Raw genomic sequence first — 9,624 nt, forward strand, 5'->3', positions numbered from 1 at the left:
TATATTAGAAAATCATTAAAACGTTCAGGACAAAATTAGGTAAATTGGCAGCTATATAATATGTTTAAGACTTATTGAGCAATTATCCCCATCCTTAATTCATAATGTGTTCTAGTTGCTTATTTCCTCAAATTTTCTAGTATGCTTTTATTTGCTATTTTTTTTTCAAATTGTTTTTAGTTGATTAGTTTCTTTCACTATGCTATTATCGATATTTAAGGGGAAAAATTGCTAATAATTGAAATCTAGATTAGGTCAGGTGTTCATTAGGTCGGGATTGGGTATCGGTCATCAAGATAGTATTACGTGAAATGGGTTAAAATGGGTTAATTTTGATTGGACCTATTTTCAACCCATCCAAACCTAAGTCACCCGTTTGACAAGTCTACTGTAAATAGAGTTTGATCGATTTGGTAGATTTGTTCATTGTTCTGCCTAGGTAATTTCTAGTCAATCTCAGTTGCTTTAATCTTTACAAAATTGATTCATTTGAAGTCCTCTTACTTGAGGCTTTGTATCTGCCCTGTAAATGGATCAGTTTGATTCGAAGTCGCATTGACCGGATCAATTTAAACACGAATCTAATTGGCTCTTGTGCCAAACAATAGTTGGATATCAATTGCTCCTCAACTTTATGGTTACAGTATAAATGTTATAGGACTTTTATCGCTTCTGATAATGTCGATGCTTATGACCTCCCAAAAACATGAAAACAATCAACAAGATATCGCATGTCCTCGTACGTGTGCATGCATGCTTCGATGGACATCAACTACTTGAATAGAAGGATAATGCGTATTTATCTAAGGAAACAATCGCTACCCACCCCGTTGTGGGCGCGTTGGCTCGGGCGGACGTCCCGCATCCCTCTGGGGGGGGTGGTTCGATTCTCCACGCACGCATTGTGCGCGACTTAAGTGCGGCGCTGTGGGTGGTGGGTCGCTGCGCTAGCGATGCCCCGGGTTTTACGTCGCCGGCTGTCGGCTGTACGGCGGCTACCGGGTCATAAAAAAAAAAAAACAATCGCCTACGTAGAGTACTAGAACCCACATTCTGAATGCTTGTATATGAAAAATTCGTTATATACTCAATTTTGATATAACTTAAACGCAATACATCACAACTTTAAAGTTTCATTTCAACCAAAAAAAAAAAATTCAAGTTAGATATGTAGACTAGATTTTTACAATCTAGCATACAAAAGATTTACATTTGCTGAAAAATATAAATAAGAATTGCCTCAATTTCAAAAAACTTGAGTCAAATCTCAAACTTATTAGAAAACCCTAGAGACTGAGTTCCTAATCACCATAGTGAAGTGAAATCATCGAAACAAATAGCGGGTTCTTCCTTAACTATCATGCAATCAACCAATCAAGTAAATGAAAGTATCGAACACATGAGATTAAAAGGCTTAATTTGGTTTCACTTCCGTTGGTTGATTGTATTGCTCAATTTATGCCTGATATGAATATGCAAGCAGAAAGAGGTATTTCATCTCAAGAATTCCACGAAAATCCTGCACTTTTACTACCAATAACATATGTTTCCGAAGCGGAACATCTCTTACCATCATCTAAAATTTTCATCATTTATGTAAACCAAACTCTCGTTATTCACCCACCCCGTTGTGGGCGCGTTGGCTCGGGCATACGTCCCCCATCCCGCTGGGGGTGGGGGGTGTTTCGATTCTCCACGCGCGCATTGTGCGTGACTTAAGTGCGGCGCCGTGGGTGGTGGGTCCCTGCGCTAGCGTCGCCCCAGGTTTTACGTTGCCGGCTATCGGCTATACGGCGGTTCCCGGGTCATCAAAAAAAAAAAATCTCGTTATTCGTTTTTCAACTGCCTCAATTTAGCGATGCCACTTGTGGAATCATCCCTTCCTGCTTCACTATAAATACAACGGCGATTTCTTTTCCGAAAAGGTGAGACTCGGTTCCATTTCTGTTTATTGTAATTTGTGCTGGCCAGAGTGTACTAAGACCGTCATAAGCATATATATATATAAAGAAATTAAACCAGGCACAGTTTAGAACATTGATATATTATAATGTGACATTTTTATTCGGGCTCTTTATTTTCTTTAATTCGAAGGGGAGAGGGGGTGGCTCAGGACAGAGAAGAGCACCGATCAAGGGTTAACACACAATTCAAATTGCGCACAGAGCAAATTCGAAAATGTCTAATGCAATCCATGATAGCTTGGTAGTTAAACTTGTCCACCCAAAGTATCACATTGGCAATGGATTGACGAGCATAGAAGTCACAAACTTTTTGAACTTGGTTCCAGCCTCAGAGTAGTGATCCTTTTCGTTGTTATACACCACATGGTTGCATCGTGTAAAATTGAGGATTCGCTCGAGGAGTGGCATGGGGACGACGGTCGGACGGCGCAACTCTTCGTTAATGTCCTTCCATGCATCGACCACTTGCTTATGGAGTTCCTCCTTGGCCTCTTCCTCTGTAACTTTGTATTGTTTCATGAAACACTCCACTGAAGATGCCGGATGGACCTCTATCTTGCTCAAACTGTAAACAAATGTCTCGTGGAAATTATTGTTTTCTCCTATTGATAAGATCCATTAGATAAATTAATATAGATTAATCAATTTAGTTCACAGGCATTGCTTTTATATACCTTGTGTCCAGCAATGTCATCCATGAGCCGACGGACTACTGCCGAAGCCTTCACCATCTTGGGGGTCGTCGAATATTAACCAATCAAAGGCATCTTTTGTTACAATATCTCTTATTCCCAGAAACAACGTCGCTATTAGCATTTCAGTACCGGATGTTGCTAAAGCAACGGGCATGTACTCCTCCATTGCCGGTACGTGGTTTTGGTAGAACCATTTGGCTTTGGCAAAGTATGCTCTCACTTGCCTTTTCATCTGAAAGTTCATTCTCAAACGTAAAGCTATGTCAATATTGGAACTCCAACGTATTTGGTGGACTTACGTATATTACAGCCTCTCATCCTTATCCAAAAACCCGATATTCTGTTGCAAGTGGACGGAGTAAAAATTGCATTTGATTGATGTAACGTCGAATGTCTTACCACTTCTTTTGCATAAAAGAGACGGTAAGATCGCCCTTTTCTCATCACTTCGTAGCCAATTTCATCATACAAATCGAGAATTGTCTGGTAACACGCTTGCATGTACTCTGACAATCCAGCTTTCGCGTCGACGTCCCACCTGATGTCAAGTTCAGAAAATATTGCACTTTGACCCTCGTTAACAGCTAATCAAATTAGAATCAGTGAGTTTAGAATTAATATACTGAGAAAAGCATCCGAGTGCGAACTATACCTTTCAATTGCTTCCGTGAAGAGTTCTAGTTCTTCCAATGTGCCGTAGACATCATAGATGTCGTCCATAATGGAAAGAAGGCCAGCCACTTTGGTTAGTGTTTCTCTAGCGGCTTCGTACTTTGGCTCGAAATAAAGTGCTGACATCCAGAAATACAGCTCCACAAGCCTATTTCTAGCAAATGGGAACTTCCTCTCTACATCTAAATCCTTCCACCACCTACGGTTTACCGACAAATCCGATTTAAGCAAACACATATTGGATGCAATTTTTAGTTCCCATACAGGCAATACTTTAGACCGATGATCCAAAGAGTTTAACACTCCTTGTCACGTACAAATGATTTTTAGTTCAGGACAATTCAGAAATGCACGAATCAATATGTGGGAAACTGGTGTTCTCAGAACATCCAGCTTCTTCAGACACGCTATCAAGAAGTTAACCTTGTAATATTGCCGAGTTCCTTCTGGTGTTGATCTAGCACTATGTTGAAATCGAGTTTAGCCAAGGAGAGCAGGACTCCATTATGCGAAGGCTCCTCTTGGTAGAGTGGAATGTAGTGACTAGCCACTAGCCTTGGTGGTCCCTTGTGGATTGGCTGGCTTAGGGCATGACTCACTTGTTTTGCAAGATTAGGGCTTGCTTTTCTTGCATCGATTGATTCAAGGTGAGTTACAGTAAAAGCAAGTGCATCATTCAAAATATCTTCGCCGTGATATCTAAGATGGCAAGCTTCAAATAGACTTAGCAGTCCTGCACGTTGGCGATAAGCGATTTCTTGAAATTCCCTTCGTTGTCCTTGAACTTGTTAAAGATTTCTGTATGGCCAAATGGAATATCGGAAAAGATGTTATCATGAGATTCTATGAAAAACATGATGTTCAATATCTAGATCAATTAGAAAAGATGGAAAAAGGACATACTAAACCAAGGAATTAGAAGAAAGGACTATTTGCCTTTCAAAGCGAGAAAATTGAAGAACTCGGGCACGGTGAAAATTGAATAAAGAAAAAGGTTAACGAATAAAAAAATTAAGACTAGAGTAAATTATACATGTTAGTGATATTATTTGGTCGCTCTAATCAATGAAATGGACTATCAAACTAGTGTCTGCAATAGAATTTCGCCAATTGATCAATTACCGAGAATTTGAACATATATACCGCATGAAATATTATAACCTTGTTGTCGCAACAATCGGAAGAGAAGAGCGACCGTGTATAGGTCATCATTGTTTTCGCCGCAGTGAAATTCGAAATAACTTCTGTGGATTTGCTCCATCTGCTCATCTATCTCACGTTCAAAATGGTAGGCAAATCCCAAGCGTTGGATTTGATCGATCAAGTTCAACTTCTGCGAAGGCTTATCCATAGCACCTGTCAACATCTTTCTCACTTCTTTCAATCTATCGATTTGTTCGTCTGCTACACCACGAGAACTCTTCAATACAAATAAAATTAAAAGTCCAAAAGAAAAATTAGAGGAAAATGATATAACTTGGTAAGAAAGCAAGAAATATCTATGACCCGACTGACCACGATAAAGTTGAATTGAAATTACGTAAAGATTATTCCATTAAGATTAGTTTTATTAATAGTAGAGATATTTTTTCTACATTGGTTAGGTCATGCGTGCATGCCACAAGGTTCACATAGAAATTTTCTATCATGTATGGACCAACACATGCAAGGAGTTTCCAATCAACTGGAAATTCTTTTCTTTTTCTTTATCATATGGTGTGGGATGGTGCCCAATAATCCAAGATAATCATTTTCTACGCTCTCGGTTTCAGAAAACACAACGATAGAAAAATTTCGGAAGGCAATTCAAGAAAAAGAATAACTTAAATGCTACCTTTGAGTTGGAGTCAGAAGCATATTTTAGAAAGTAATCCCCCATATGCTTGGATGAAAGTTTGCCGACCGTCGTTCAACCTTAGCTGTGTTTTTGGGAGGAGGATGAGCAGGGATTGATGTAACCGGAAGAGACATTTTTTCTATATGGCCTTTGGTGTAGATGTGAATGAAAACCCACAGAAGCTTTTGTGAGCGGGACTGCGTCCTTCTGTCGGTATATATGGGACAACGTCTCGTGTTGCAAAGTCAATATTCATAGCTATTTAGTTTTTCTTCCGAGAGTTGCGGTTAGAGTGTTTGTTGAGTGAGTTCATCTCTATTTCAAGGACCACACAAAAAAAGCACTTGATTTAATGCACAGCAAACGATCGATGTCACAAAAGCACTTGATTTGGCTCTTCACTCACGTTAATCAATTCAATGGTCCAATCCTAGGAAGGAATGTTTTAATAAAATGGAGAGATATGACGGGTGAGATTTGTTAGACTCCATAGAAACATGATGCCAGCTTTTTTCGAGACGTGGGGTTGTTGAAGCCGACCACTTTATTTCAGGAGTAAATTTTCCTGAAGAATCTGTTCGTGTGTAGAGAAATATTGATGAAAGTGAAAGCAGTGTGCTTCTACATTGGTGAAATCTATGAAGGTCTAGAGCTCCCTAGGCTCTTTAAGCAAACAAACACTCCGCCGGGTCCGCACGCAGTTTTCTTGCTTAAACTTCACGTTGCTATTTCAATCTACCACTATTTATACGATTTAAAGATACTTTCACAATCATTACACAGAAAGCTCGTATGACTAAAAAATTTGGTGGGAAAATTTTTCAAAATGTCATAAACCTATTCCACTTTTATCAATTCAGTCCAAAACCTTTCAATTTTGCCAATAAAGTCATAAACCTTTTGAAGTTATGTCAATTGAGTTCATCTGGCCAATGTTGGCCGGAATTCGCTGACATGGACACTGGCCATTCTACGTGGCACAATCGGCGCTGACTCTAACAATTTTTAGTAATAATTTAATAATTTTTCTTTCTTTTTTTTCCTTTATTTTCTTTTTCCTTTCTTCATCCTTTTGCTGGTGGCCGACCACAGGCCATGGCCGGGTGGGCTGGCCTCAATTGGGCGAGGGCGAGCCCCGGCGAGGGCTCTCCTTGCCACATCTAGCAAGGTCGCCCTGGCCTGGGCGAGGGTCAAGCTCACCAGATCTTGCCTTGGTGAGGTTGACCCTCGTCGAGCCTCTCCGGGGCTAGGCACCCTCACTAGATCCGGCAAGGGGAGCCCTCACCGAGGCTCGTCCTCGCTCGACCGGGCCTTGCCTGTGGCGGGCGACGGTGAACCTCACCCAAGTGAGGCCAGCATACCCCGCCATTGCCTCTGGTCGGTCACCAGCAAATGGAAGAAGAAAGGAAAAAAAAGAAAGAAAAAAAGAATAAAACAATAGAAAATATGTAAAAATCTAAAAAAAATATTAAAATATTGTTAAAAATTGTTCAAGTCTGCGTTGGCCGTGCCACGTAAAACGGCCGGCGTCCACGTCAGTGATTTCGAGCTAACATTAGCCGGATGGACTCAATTGGAAAGAAGTGAAAAGGTTTAGGACTCAATTGGCAAAATTGAAATGTTGAGAACTGAATTCGAAAAAGTGCAATAGGTTTAGAACTTTTTTGACAATTTTTCCAAAATTTGGCATATTAAATATCGCTAGAAAAATTACCGATGTGTGAGATTTAAAAAGTTGAGCATAGTTTGAAAGATTATATATGGTTATGGACTATTAATTGCACAATTAGTAGTTATAATTAAAGGGTGATGCTTTTTTGAACGGGAATGAAAACCCACAGAAGCTTTTTTGAACGGGAATTCTCCTTGTATCGGTATATATGGGGCAACGTTTCGTGTTGCAAAGTCAATCTTCATAGCTATTTAGTTTTCCTTCCAAGAGTTGCAGTTAAAGTGTTTGTTGAATGAGTTCATCTCTATTTCATGGACCACACAAAAAAAGCACTTGATTTGGCTCTTCACTAACGTTAACCGATTCAATGGTCCATTCCTAGGATGGTTGTTCTAATAAAATGGAGAGATATGACGGGTGAGCTTCGGTAGACTCTATAGAAACACGAAACCAGCGCTTTTCAAGCCGTGGGGTTGTTGGAGCCTGCCACTTGATTTTAAGAGTAAATTTTCATGAAGAATTTGTTCATGTGTAGAGAAATGTTGATGAAAGTGAAAGCAGTGTTCATCTACATTGGTGAAATCTATGAAGGTCTAGAGCTCCCTAGGCTCTTTAAGCAAACAAACACTCTGCCGGTCCGCACGCAGTTTTCTTGCTTAAACTTCACGTTGCTATTTCAATCTACCGGTATTTATACAATTTAAAAATACTTTCATAATCATTACTCATAGAGCTCATATGACCAAAAAATTTGGCAAAATTTTTTCCAAAATGTCATAAACCTATTCCACTTTTGTCAATTCAGTCCAAAACCTTTCAATTTTGCCAATTGAGTCCTAAACCTTTTGAAGTTCTGCCAATTGAGTTCATCTGGCCAATGTTGGCCGGAATTCGCTGACCCTATTTGTTTTTCTGATCAATTTACCCTGTGCTCCAGGCATAATCTCATGACTTGCGAGGGAGTTAGTACGATCCAGCCAGACACCGTAGATGCCGACAACAGCGATTTTGATGATTCAAGTGATGATCCCACTGAAATTCGAAGAAATTAGGAGCAATATGAACAAATCAAGCCCTTTACAACCGAGAACACTCTTATCATCAATTTGGGTGGTACTGAAGATCCAAAAGAAGTAAATATCGTGGCCAACCTTCCCGAAGAGAAGGCCACATGTCTGATCGCTCTCCTCAAAGGTTATCAAGACGTTTTCGCCTGGTCTTATTTCGATATGCCAGGTTTAAACCCTCGGATTGTCGAGCACAGTTTGCCTACCAATCCCGACAAGCCTCCTAAGAAGCAAAGATTACGAAAGACCAAACCCAAGCTGTCGAAAAAAAATCGAAGAAGTGATGAAACTCTTGAAAGTAGGGTTCATCGAGGTTTCGCAATACCCTGATTGGGTAGTAAACATCGTGCCAGTGAAGAAGAAAGATGGTCGAATTCGAGTTTGTATTGATTACCGCGAACTGAACAAGGCCAGTCCGAAGGATGACTTTCCGCTCCCCCGCATAGATGTCCTTGCGGATAGCACTACTGGATATGAATTATTTTCTTTTACGGATGGATTCTTCGGGTACAACCAGATAAGGATGAATGACGAAGACAAGGAGAAGTCGACGTTCATCACTCTATGAGGAACCTTTCACTAGAGGGTCATGTCTTTTGGTGTGAAGAATGCCAGGGCAACATACCAACATGCTATGGTCACTTTTTTCCATGACATGATGCAAAAAGAAATTGAAGTCTATGTCGATGACATGATCGCCAAGACCAAATGCGGAGATGACCACGTTGAAGCCCTGAAGAAGCTATTTAGCCGGCTACGCGAGTTCAAATTACGCTTGACCCCTGCAAAGTGTGTGTTCGGGGGGACCTCTGGTAAGTTACTCGGATTCATAATGAGCAGCAAAGGGATCGAGGTCGACCCCTCGAAAGTCAAAGCAATATATGAACTAAAGCCCCCATCCACAGTGAGGGAGGTCAGAAGCCTTTTGGGAAGGTTGAACTATATCGCACGGTTCATCTCCCAACTCTCAGAGACTGCACGGCCTTTCTTCAAACTCTTCAGGAAAGACGCTCAGATTAGTTGGGATGAGAACTATCGGGAAGCGTTTGAAAAATTGAAACAGTATTTGATGAATCCCCCAGTACTAGTTTCGCCAGTCCCAGGACATCCTCTAACTCTCTATTTAACGATCCACAGTGAATCGTTGGGCGCCCTGTTGGCCTAGAGCAACCCCGATGGTGGAAAAGAACGGGCCATCTATTATTTGAGTAAGAAATTCACCATTGCGGAACATAATTATTCTGAATCAGAAAAAACGTGTGTCGCTTTAGTGTGGGTGTTGCATAGGCTCCGGCAATACACTTTGTACCACTAGACGTTTCTCGTAATAGAAAACGACCCCATTCGGTATTTGCTTAATCGGCCGGCAGTGGTGGGAAAATTGGCCAAATGGCAGATTCTAATTTCGGAATTCGACATCCAAACATTGTCGCAGAAATCAGTGAAAGGTTGAGTGATCGCTGATATGCTGGCTGAATGCCTTAGAGAAACATATGAAGATGATCTCCTAGATGATCACATTTTATCGGCAGAAGAACATACGTGAACTATGTTCTTCGATGGAGCAGTAAACCTGTTTGGCTCTGGCACCAAGACAGTCTTGATATCCCTAGATGGGCAGCATTATCCTGTAGCCGCGAAATTGCTGTTTCCTTGCACCAATAATATAGCCGAGTATGAGGCATGTATTCTCGGTCTACAAGCAGCAGTTGACATG

General features: G+C 40.8%; 1 pseudogene; it reads right to left on the minus strand.

Moving 5' to 3' along the window:
• Positions 1-2,031: 2,031 nt before the first annotated feature.
• Positions 2,032-5,339, minus strand: LOC115669742 ((-)-germacrene D synthase-like; annotated as a pseudogene).
• Positions 5,340-9,624: the final 4,285 nt, after the last annotated feature.

Source organism: Syzygium oleosum, unplaced genomic scaffold (genome assembly GCF_021117445.2).
Source record: "Syzygium oleosum isolate NSW1041296 unplaced genomic scaffold, Sole_v2.1 Sole_v2.10, whole genome shotgun sequence".
Taxonomy (NCBI): domain Eukaryota; kingdom Viridiplantae; phylum Streptophyta; class Magnoliopsida; order Myrtales; family Myrtaceae; genus Syzygium; species Syzygium oleosum.